General features: G+C 47.0%; 1 protein-coding gene across 1 annotated transcript in view; it reads right to left on the bottom strand.

The window, feature by feature from the left end:
* The window catches only part of LOC141049059 (uncharacterized), a 47,205-nt gene that overhangs the window by 760 nt on the left and 34,320 nt on the right, over positions 1-12,125 (bottom strand). The gene's annotated exons all lie outside the window — the stretch shown is intronic.

Here is a 12,125-nt window from a genome sequence, read left to right as displayed (position 1 = left end):
TAGTGTACGGTGACATCACTGTGGTGTACGGTGACATCACTGTAGTGTACGATGACATCACTGTAGTATACGATGACATCACTGTAGTATACGATGACATCACTGTAGTGTACGGTGACATCACTAGTGTACGGTGACAACACTGTGGTGTACGGTGACATCACTAGTGTACGGTGACATCACTAGTGTACGGTGACAACACTGTGGTGTATGGTGACATCACTAGTGTACGGTGACATCACTAGTGTACGGTGACATCACTGTGTTGTACGGTGACATCACTAGTGTACGGTGACATCACTGGTGTACGGTGACATCACTGTGGTGTACGGTGACATCACTAGTGTACGGTGACAACACTGTGGTGTACGGTGACATCACTGTGGTGTACGGTGACATCACTGTAGTGTACGGTGACATCACTGTGCTGCACGGTGACATGACTGTAGTATACGGTGACATCTCTGTAGTGTACGGTGACATCACTAGTGTACGGTGACATCACTGTAGTGTATGATGACATCACTGTAGTATACGATGACATCACTGTAGTGTACGATGACATCACTGTGGTGTACGGTGACATCACTGTGGTGTACGGTGACATCACTAGTGTACGGTGACATCACTGTAGTGTACGATGACATCACTGTAGTGTACGATGACATCACTGTAGTGTACGGTGACATCACTGTAGTGTACGATGACATCACTGTGGTGTACGGTGACATCACTGTGGTGTACGGTGACATCACTGTAGTATACGATGACATCACTGTAGTGTACGATGACATCACTGTAGTGTACGGTGACATCACTGTGGTGTACGGTGACATCACTGTAGTGTACGGTGACATCACTGTAGTGTATGATGACATAAACTGTATGCAACATAAACTATGTGCAACATGCAGTGTGCGTGACAGTGTGCGTGACATTAATTGTGTGCGACATAAAATGTGTGTGACGTACAGTGTGTGCGACATTAATTATATGTGAAAGACAGTGTGTGTGACATACAGAAACCACCGATCACTAAGCGGAGGAGGACATGACTTTGGGAGGGGTGGATCGAAAGATCTGCAGCTTTGCTTGTATAGCGGTGTAGAAGAGTGATGCTACTCTAAGAGGAAGGAGCACAGTATGTCTGTGCCTGGTGTGTTAGGCTGTGTGCACACGTCCGGAATTTCTGCGGATTTTAGGCGTTTTTGCCGCGTTTTTTCACCCCAAAAATGCTGCAAAAATGCATAAAATCAGCAACTCATTGAATTCAATGACATTCCGTACATGCTGTGCTAATGCTGCGGATTTTTCCGCGGCAAAATCACATCGCAGAAAAATACGCAGCATGCTCATTCTTTGTGCGGAATCGCGGGAATTCCGCACACATAGGAAAGCATTGTTCCGCTTACTTTCCGCATGTGGCGGAAAATGTGCGGATGGTAGCCAGGGTCTGGAGTAGAGGAGATTCTCCTCCAGGCTCCGGGTACCATATCCCTGTAAAAAAAAATAATTAAAATAAAAAATCATCATATTCTCACCTTCCGGCGTCCCCCGCAGCGTTCCCAGATCTCAGCGACGCTCCCGGCATCTTCCGGTCCCAGTGATGCCTTGCGACAATGACCCGACATGACGTAGCGTCTTGCGAGACCGCTATGCAATCACAGGTCATTGTCGCAAGGCATCACTGGGACCGGAAGATGCCGGAAGCGTCGCTGAGATCTGGGAACGCTGCGGGGGACGCCGGAAGGTGAGAATATGATGATTTTTTATTTTTTTTATTTTTAACATTCTATCTTTTACTACTGATGCTGCATAGGCGGCCTCAATGGTAAAAAGTTGGTCACACTTGTCAAACACTATGTCTGACGAGTGTGACCAGACTGTCAATCAGTTCTCCAAGCAATGCTACAGATCGCATGAAAAACGCTAGCACTCTGCAAGATAATTACGCTTACAAATCACTAGTTTATTGCGGGAAATACGCAGGAATTCCACAACGTGTGCACATAGCTTTACTGTGAGGACGGTGGGGCTTATACAGAGGAGGTAACTGTGTCTCTCTCCCTCACCGGATGAACTTGAGGAAACATGTCTGCAGTGTCAGGGAGTGTAATACTGGGGTCATCACCTCACATTACAGATGATAGGAGCACATTCACCTCAGACATCGTGTACTAGTGTAGTATCAGCTCCTACATCATATATGGGACCAATATTACCTCAGAATTCATGTATCCGCCATGTTCCCTCATGTGTCTGCAGTGTCAGGGAGTGTAATACTGGGGTCATCACCTCACATTACAGATGATAGGAGCACATTCACCTCAGACATCGCGTACTAGTGTAGTGTCAGCTCCAACATCATATATGGGACCAATATTACCTCAGAATTCATGTATCCGCCATGCTCCCTCATGTGTCTGCAGTGTCAGGGAGTGTAATACTGGGGTCATCACCTCACATTACAGATGATAGGAGCACATTCACCTCAGACATCGTGTACTAGTGTAGTATCAGCTCCAACATCATATATGGGACCAATATTACCTCAGAATTCATGTATCCGCCATGTTCCCTCATGTGTCTGCAGTGTCAGGGAGTGTAATACTGGGGTCATCACCTCACATTACAGATGATAGGAGCACATTCACCTCAGACATCGTGTACTAGTGTAATATCAGCTCCTACATCATATATGGGATCAATATTACCTCATGTATCCGCCATGCTCCTTCATGTGTCTGCAGTGTCAGGGAGTGTAATACTGGGGTCATCACCTCACATTACAGATGATAGGAGCACATTCACCTCAGACATCGTGTACTAGTGTAATATCAGCTCCTACATCATATATGGGATCAATATTACCTCATGTATCCGCCATGTTCCCTCATGTGTCTGCAGTGTCAGGGAGTGTAATACTGGGGTCATCACCTCACATTACAGATGATAGGAGCACATTCACCTCAGACATCGCGTACTAGTGTAGTGTCAGCTCCAACATCATATATGGGACCAATATTACCTCAGAATTCATGTATCCGCCATGCTCCCTCATGTGTCTGCAGTGTCAGGGAGTGTAATACTGGGGTCATCACCTCACATTACAGATGATAGGAGCACATTCACCTCAGACATCGTGTACTAGTGTAGTATCAGCTCCAACATCATATATGGGACCAATATTACCTCAGAATTCATGTATCCGCCATGCTCCCTCATGTGTCTGCAGTGTCAGGGAGTGTAATACTGGGGTCATCACCTCACATTACTGATGATAGGAGCACATTCACCTCAGACATCGTGTACTAGTGTAGTATCAGCTCCTACATCATATATGGGACCAATATTACCTCAGAATTCATGTAGCCGCCATGTTTCCTCATGTGTCTGCAGTGTCAGGGAGTGTAATACTGGGGTCATCACCTCACATTACAGATGATAGGAGCACATTCACCTCAGACATCGTGTACTAGTGTAGTATCAGCTCCTACATCATATATGGGATCAATATTACCTCAGAATTCATGTATCCGCCATGTTCCCTCATGTGTCTGCAATGTCAGGGAGTGTAATACTGGGGTGATCACCTTACATTACAGATGATAGGAGCACATTCACCTCAGAGGTCGGATACTAGTGTAGTATCAGCTCCAACATCATATATGGGATCAATATTACTTCAGAATTCATGTATCTGGGTCGCCCTCCCAGGACTGTGGGGTACTCAGTACCGGGCCGGTGTCGGCGGGATGTGTCACAGCAGCGGTGACCCGGTCCGTTGGGGGAATGTAGTCAATGGAATAATTCGTGACGCCACCTGTGGAGTTCGGCAAGGGAGGTGTTAAGCCGACGCTGCAGACAGATCCACTGGGACTGATGGTGTGGTGCAGCAAAGATGTAAAAGCTCCCCACAGGTGAAGCTGCAGTCCCAGGGCAGTGTAGACGTGGTTGGTACAGGGATGTAGCAGTGCCGGAAGGTAGGAAGCAGACAAGACACAGCAGGGTGCAATTTCTGTACCTTTACTTGATAACTGCAGTCCAGGGTCCTGATTACAGATGGTACCGGAGCAGGCTAGCCTGGAAGCAATTCAGGATTCTCTCTCTCTGCAGATGGGCTGTGCAGTCTCCTTCCTAGCGCTTGTTTGAGTGAAGTACTCCTAGTACTGCGTTACACTGAAGTTCCTCCTAATTCTCTTCTACTCTCGCTCCTCGTATGGCAGACAGCTGTAGCCGCTATTCCTCTCTTGGCTCACTACGCGCTGTTGTGCCTCCGAGTCTTAGATGGGAGCAGGGCATTTACAGCCTCCTACTCCTCCGGTGTCTGTTGCAGGACCGTTAGTATCCGTACAACCGTGGAGACCAGGCTCCAGTTCATGCGCTCTCACTGTGAGGGAGCTCTCTTTCCTCAGCTCAACCTCCAGCTTCTCTCCACACGTCTGCACACGTGGACCTCCTCACATTAACTGACCACTCCTTCCTCTTGGCCCTCAGAGAGCACTCCTCCCTTCAAATCCGGCTCAGAGCCCCCTCTGCTAACCTGGAGTTGAACTGTGCTGCATGTATAGGTTAACTTCGAGAGAGACCCTTCACTGCTTCCAAGCCTGGCATTACCCTCCCTGGAGGAAGGCAAAGCCACTGTGGCGGCCGTACTCCTGGGGGAGCCACATATCCGCCATGCTCCCTCATGTGTCTGCAGTTTCAGGGAGTGTAATACTGGGGTCATCACCTCACATTGCAGATGATAGGAGCACATTCACCTCAGACATCGTGTACTAGTGTAGTATCAGCTCCTACATCATATATGGGATCAATATTACCTCATGTATCCGCCATGTTCCCTCATGTGTCTGCAGTGTCAAGGAGTGTAATACTGGGGTCATCACCTCACATTACAGATGATCGGAGCACATTCACCTCAGACATCGTGTACTAGTGTAGTATCAGCTCCTACATCATATATGGGATGAATATTACCTCAGAATTCATGTATCCGCCATGTTTCCTCATGTGTCTGCAGTGTCAGGGAGTGTAATACTGGGGTCATCACCTCACATTACAGATGATAGGAGCACATTCACCTCAGACATCGTGTACTAGTGTAGTATCAGCTCCTACATCATATATGGGATGAATATTACCTCAGAATTCATGTATCCGCCATGTTCCCTCATGTGTCTGCAGTGTCAGGGAGTGTAATACTGGGGTCATCACCTCACATTACAGATGATAGGAGCACATTCACCTCAGACATCGTGTACTAGTGTAGTATCAGCTCCTACATCATATATGGGATCAATATTACCTCATGTATCCACCATGTTCCCTCATGTGTCTGCAGTGTCAGGGAGTGTAATACTGGGGTCATCACCTCACATTACAGATGATCGGAGCACATTCACCTCAGACATCGTGTACTAGTGTAGTATCAGCTCCTACATCATATATGGGATCAATATTACCTCAGAATTCATGTATCCGCCATGTTCCCTCATGTGTCTGCAGTGTCAGGGAGTGTAATACTGGGGTCATCACCTCACATTACTGATGATAGCAGCACATTCACCTCAGACATCGTGTACTAGTGTAGTATCAGCTCCTACATCATATATGGGATGAATATTACCTCAGAATTCATGTATCCGCCATGTTCCCTCATGTGTCTGCAGTGTCAGGGAGTGTAATACTGGGGTCATCACCTCACATTACAGATGATAGGAGCACATTCACCTCAGACATCGTGTACTAGTGTAGTATCAGCTCCTACATCATATATGGGATGAATATTACCTCAGAATTCATGTATCCGCCATGTTCCCTCATGTGTCTGCAGTGTCAGGGAGTGTAATACTGGGGTCATCACCTCACATTACAGATGATAGGAGCACATTCACCTCAGACATCGTGTACTAGTGTAATATCAGCTCCTACATCATATATGGGATCAATATTACCTCAGAATTCATGTATCTGCCATGTTCCCTCATGTGTCTGCAGTGTCAGGGAGTGTAATACTGGGGTCATCACCTCACATTACTGATGATAGCAGCACATTCACCTCAGACATCGTGTACTAGTGTAGTATCAGCTCCTACATCATATATGGGATGAATATTACCTCAGAATTCATGTATCCGCCATGTTCCCTCATGTGTCTGCAGTGTCAGGGAGTGTAATACTGGGGTCATCACCTCACATTACAGATGATAGGAGCACATTCACCTCAGACATCGTGTACTAGTGTAATATCAGCTCCTACATCATATATGGGATGAATATTACCTCAGAATTCATGTATCCGCCATGTTCCCTCATGTGTCTGCAGTGTCAGGGAGTGTAATACTGGGGTCATCACCTCACATTACAGATGATAGGAGCACATTCACCTCAGACATCGTGTACTAGTGTAGTATCAGCTCCTACATCATATATGGGATCAATATTACCTCAGAATTCATGTATCCGCCATGTTCCCTCATGTGTCTGCAGTGTCAGTGAGTGTAATACTGGGGTCATCACCTCACATTACTGATGATAGCAGCACATTCACCTCAGACATCGTGTACTAGTGTAGTATCAGCTCCTACATCATATATGGGACCAATATTACCTCAGAATTCATGTATCCGCCATGTTCCCTCATGTGTCTGCAGTGTCAGGGAGTGTAATACTGGGGTCATCACCTCACATTACAGATGATAGGAGCACATTCACCTCAGACATCGTGTACTAGTGTAGTATCAGCTCCTACATCATGTATGGGATCAATATTACCTCAGAATTCATGTATCTGCCATGTTCCCTCATGTGTCTGCAGTGTCAGGGAGTGTAATACTGGGGTCATCACCTCACATTACAGATGATAGGAGCACATTCACCTCAGACATCGTGTACTAGTGTAGTATCAGCTCCTACATCATATATGGGACCAATATTACCTCAGAATTCATGTATCCGCCATGTTCCCTCATGTGTCTGCAGTGTCAGTGAGTGTAATACTGGGGTCATCACCTCACATTACTGATGATAGCAGCACATTCCCCTCAGACATCGTGTACTAGTGTAGTATCAGCTCCTACATCATATATGGGATCAATATTACCTCAGAATTCATGTATCCGCCATGTTCCCTCATGTGTATGAAGGCTGAAGTTGGTCCAGTTTCTTATTAGTCCAGTTTCTTAATCGGCAGTTTTTCTTTTCTGTTTTTTTATACTGTAGGTTTAACAACAAAAAATAATCATCACAATAATAACAGACACTGCAGTGAGTAGCCCTGATGTGAATACACTTATAAACAGCTACAAAAACTATAAAACTGGAACAAAAATGGGCATCAAAGGGCGTTAATGAAAGGATTAAATGACTTTGGGCCCCTGATATCACACTGCAGACATAAAAAAACACCAAAAATCAGGCAGAGATGCTTACCTGTCTAGGCCTCAAGACAAATGAACTAACAGGGTGCAGCGGACCCAAATAAAGATGGCGGCTACACAGGTGCAATAATACCGATAAGACTGCCAGCCTACAATCAGAGATTGGCCATTTGATACACCAGTGCAAACAAATATAATCTGTATGCTGCACTGTTCACACACAGAGGATGCAGAGCCATATAGCTCCCAACCATCCCGATTCTCACGGGACAGTCCCGTTTTTGACACCCCCCACCCGTGTCCCGCCCGGGATGCTATTTTTCCTGCATTGCACTGAGCCACCACGCCCTCCCAGATAGACCCACCGCAGCCTGTAATGATGTGGCTGGGCTGTGTGTTCTGTGCACAGGACCTGTGAGAGGGGAGGAGTCAGGGGTCACATGATCAGGGGCCTCCTGTCTGCACTCTGCAGGACTCTGCTGTGCTGGTTGTCATGGTGCTGGATGAGGTAAAGTTTCTGTGTGGGGTCAGGAGGGGTTTACAGTGTGGATGTAGCAGAGCTGTGTGTGTACCAGGTGTGCGGAACAGAGCTGTGTGTGTACGAGGTGAGTAGAGCCGTGTGTGTACGAGGTGTACGGAGCAGAGTCGTGTGTGTACGAGGTGTACGGAGCGGAGCCACGTGTGTACGAGGTGTACGGAGAGGAGCCGTGTGTGTACGAGGTGTACGGAGCAGAGCCACGTGTTTACGAGGTGTACGGAGAGGAGCCGTGTGTGTACGAGGTGTGTGGAGAGGAGCCACGTGTGTACGGAGCCGAGCTGCGCGTGTATGGAGCCATGTGTGTACGAGGTGTACGGAGCAGAACCGCGCGTGTACAGAGTCACGTGTGTATGAGGTATACGGAGCGTAGCCGTGTGTGAGGTTTACAGAGCAGAGCCACGTGTGTACGAGGTGTACGGAAAGGAGCCACGTGTGTACGAGGTGTGCAGAGTGGAGCCGTGCGTGTATGAGGTGTACGAAGCCACGTGTTTATGAGGTGTATGGAGCAGAGCCGCTTGTGTACGGACCAGAGCCGCATGTGTACAGAGCGGAGCCACGCGTGTATGAGGTGTACGGAGCCCACATGTGTACGAGGTGTACGGTGGGGAGTGCGTTTGTACAAGGTGTCCGGAGCTACGTGTGTATGAGGTGTATGGAACGGAACCGTGTGTCTACGAGGTGTACGGAGTGTAGATATGTGTGCACGAGGTGTACGGAGTGGAGCAGCGTGTGTACGAGGTGTACGGAGCCATGTATGTATGAGGTGTACGGAGCGGAGCCACATGGATACGGGGCATACGGAGCAGAGCCGCACATGTTCGAGGTGTACGGAGCGGAGCCGCTTGTGTACGAGGTGTACGGAGCCATGTATGTATGAGGTGTACGGAGTGGAGCCACATGTGTACGGGGCATACAGAGCGGAGTCGCACGTGTACGAGGCGTACGGAGCAGAGCCGCGCGTGTACGAGGTGTATGGAGCGGAGCCGCGCATGTATGAGGTGTACAGAGCGGAGTCGCAGGTGTACGGAGCGGAGCCACGCGTGTATGACGTGTACGACGTGTACGGAGCGGAGTCGTGTGTGTATGAGGTGTACAGAGTGGAGCAGCACATGTACGAGGTGTACAGAGCCACGCGTGTATGAGGTGTACGGAGCGGAGCCGCGTGTGTATGGGGTTTGTGGAGAGGAGCCATATGTGTACTGGATGTACGGAGTGGAGCCAAGTGTGTACGAGGCATCCAAGCGGGCTTTTCCCACGGACACAGGAGTACACATCGGAGCCCCTAGTAGCACTTTAAAACTCGCACATGACGGTCGACCAGAAGTGATGTGCTGGAAGCTGACCGGAAATGAGGTAATTTCATGAGGAGATTGTGACGGAACCAGGAATGCTTCAGATCCATCATCATGTCCTCCTCCGACAGCGCGGACAGCAGGATTGCCTTGGAATCGGGGATGCCGGCCATGTGAGCGGATCATATGTCCAGCACCGAGAGGCTCAGGTGGGCATTACAATGGGAGCCGGGCTGCTATAGTATCTTTATAGAATCTTTTTTTCTTTCTTTCTTTTTTTCTTTCTTTCTCTGTTCTTTCTTTCTCTCTGTTTCTTTCTCATTCTCTGTTCTGTCTTTTCCTCTCTTTTTCTCTCTATCTCTGTTCCTTCTTACTCTTTCTAATCTTTCTTTTTTTCTTTCTTTCTCTCTCTGTTTCTTTCCCTTCTTTCTTTCTTTTTTTCTTTCTTTCTCTCTGTTCTTTCTCTGTCTCTCTCTGTTCTTTCTTTCTTTCCCCTCTTTATTTCTATCTCTGTTCTTTCTTTCTCCTCTTTCTTTCTCTCTCTGTTCTTTCTATCTTTTGTCTCTTTCTTTCTCTCTCTCTGTTTTCTTTCCCCTCTCTTTCTCTCTATTGCTCTGTTCTTTCTTTTCCTTCTTTCGTTCTTTCTTTCTCTTTCTTTCTCTCTATGTTCTTTCTTTCTTTTTTTCCCCTTTCTTTCTCTCTGTTCTTTCCCCTCTGTTGTGAGCTCATTTTCGGGTTTGCTTCTGGCTTCTGGTGAGGGTTATGGAGCTGGCTGTGCTGACAGAGGAGTAGTGAGTTCTCTATCTGGACTCCCTCTGTTGGTGAAGGGAGGTAATGAAGCTGATCTAAATGGCAGAGACCGGCCACCTGAGGAAGAGGACTGCGATTGGACATCAGGAGTTTCTGATTGGATTTAAGGCAGCCGACTCCCTAGTTTCTTGCTGGTGATTTTTCATGACTGTGGCTTCTGGTTTCCAGTTTGGTTCCTGCCTTCCTAAAGCTAAGTTTTCTCTGCTATTGTTCATATGAGTTTTGTCTGGTTTACTTAGTTTTTGTGTTCAGCCAGCCCTGGCTGGGACTGGGCTGAATCCCCATTTTGTCTCTGATCAGTTGATCTCTTTTGCTCTGTCTTCAGAATATACCTGAGTGCTGATATAGTGATTTGAAATCTAGCGACTTCAGGGCCTTTTTCTCTCAGACGTGTTGGACATTCTTTTTGGCAGGGTTTTTTGCGTGATTGCAGACAGCAGCTTTTCTTTCCTGTCTTTTCTAGTTAGCGAGGGCCCTATCGTTTGCTCAGCCTTTCTACCTGTGTCTGTGTTTTCATCTTGTTTCACCGACAATACATGTTGGGGGCTGTCTATTGCTTTGGGGTCTGCTCTGGGGCAGTTTAGATTTTCCCTTTCTTTCTTTAGGCTTATTTAGTTCTCCGGCCGTGACAAGGCATCTAGGACCACCGTAGGCACGCTCCACAGCTACTGCTAGTTGTTGTGGATAGGATCAGGGGTCTGCAATCCGCTAGTTACCAACCTCTCCGGTTTTCTGGGCTTAGCTTGCTTTTTGTTTTTTTCTCCTCGGTGACTCATTCATAACACACCTCTTTCTTTCGCTCTACCTCTGTCCTTTTTTCTGTCCCCTCTTTCTCTCTCTGCTCTTTCTTTGCCCTCTATCTTTCTCGCTCTGTTCTTTCTTTCTCCTTGTCTCTGTTCTTTCTTTCTATCTGTTTTCTCTCTGTTCTTTCTTTCCCCTTTCTTTTTCTTTCCCCTCTTTCTTTCTCGCTCTGTTCTTTCTTTCTCTTTATTTCTTTTTCTCTGTTCTTTCTTTCTCTGTCCTTTCTCTCTCTGTTCTTTCTTTCCCTCTCTCTTTCTTTCTCTCTCTCTGATCTTCCTTTCTCTCTCTAATCTTTTTTTCTCATTCTCTCTGTGTTCTTTCTTTCTCTCTCTGTTCTTTCTTTCTTTCTATTTTTCTGTTCTTTCTTTCCCCTCTTTTTTCTTTCTATTTCTTTCCCCTCTTTCTTTCTTTTTTTCTCTCTCTCTCTGTTCTTTATTTACTTCTTTCTTTCTGTCTCTCTCTTCTTTCTTTCTCCTCTTCCTTTCTCTCTCTGTTCTTTCTTTCTTTCCCCTCTTTCTTTCTTTGCTCTCCCTCTGTTCTTTTTTTCTGTCCCATCTTTCTTTCTCTCTCTGTTCTTTTTTTCCCTCTCTGTTCTTTCTTTCCCCTTTTTTTCTCTCTCTCTGTTCTTTCTTCTCTTTCTGTCAAGAGCCCCGCACTGCACTTGGTCACTGAGCCAGTGCGGGTGTCCTGAGTACAAAGACAGTGCTCAAAGATACCTGTGGAGCAGGGCAGCAGCAGTGACGATGCGTGCTTCAGAGTATCAGGACCTGAAGCACATGACTGCTGGGGGCGTGGCCTAAGCTCCACAGATCTAAGAGCTGCAGGGAAACTCCTAGAAAGGTAACTACAGGACAATGTTACCAAGGGGCATAGACAGAGACAGAAACCAGATGAAGCCAGGGTCAAAGCACAAGATAGCAATACAGTACCAAAGGGTTAGACAGAATGGATAGTCAGGACGTAGCAATAGGTCAGAAAACCAGAACGGGCAATAGACGGTACAATAGGGACAAACTGTAACGGAGTAACGAGAGCTAAGCCAGGAGGTCAGAACCGGAGAAGACAACAGTACCAAAGCGAGAGACGGAGTACAGAGTGAGGGAACAGGCCGGGTCATACACAGGAAGCAAACAAGCAACACAGAATACACGCACACCAGGGGTCAGACACACCAGAACAACAGTATAGCTGACAGAGAACCCTGGTAAAGAGTAAGTATAAATACCCCTCCCAGATCCAGAAAGAGGCCATGAACACTTAACCCTGTGAGTGCAGGGCAAGAACTCTGTTCATACCATGACA

The sequence above is a fragment of the Dendrobates tinctorius genome, unplaced genomic scaffold (genome assembly GCF_039654945.1).
Source record: "Dendrobates tinctorius isolate UK_male_01 unplaced genomic scaffold, ASM3965494v1 ptg000142l, whole genome shotgun sequence".
Lineage (NCBI taxonomy): Eukaryota > Metazoa > Chordata > Amphibia > Anura > Dendrobatidae > Dendrobates > Dendrobates tinctorius.
This window is presented reverse-complemented; position numbering and strand designations above follow the sequence as displayed.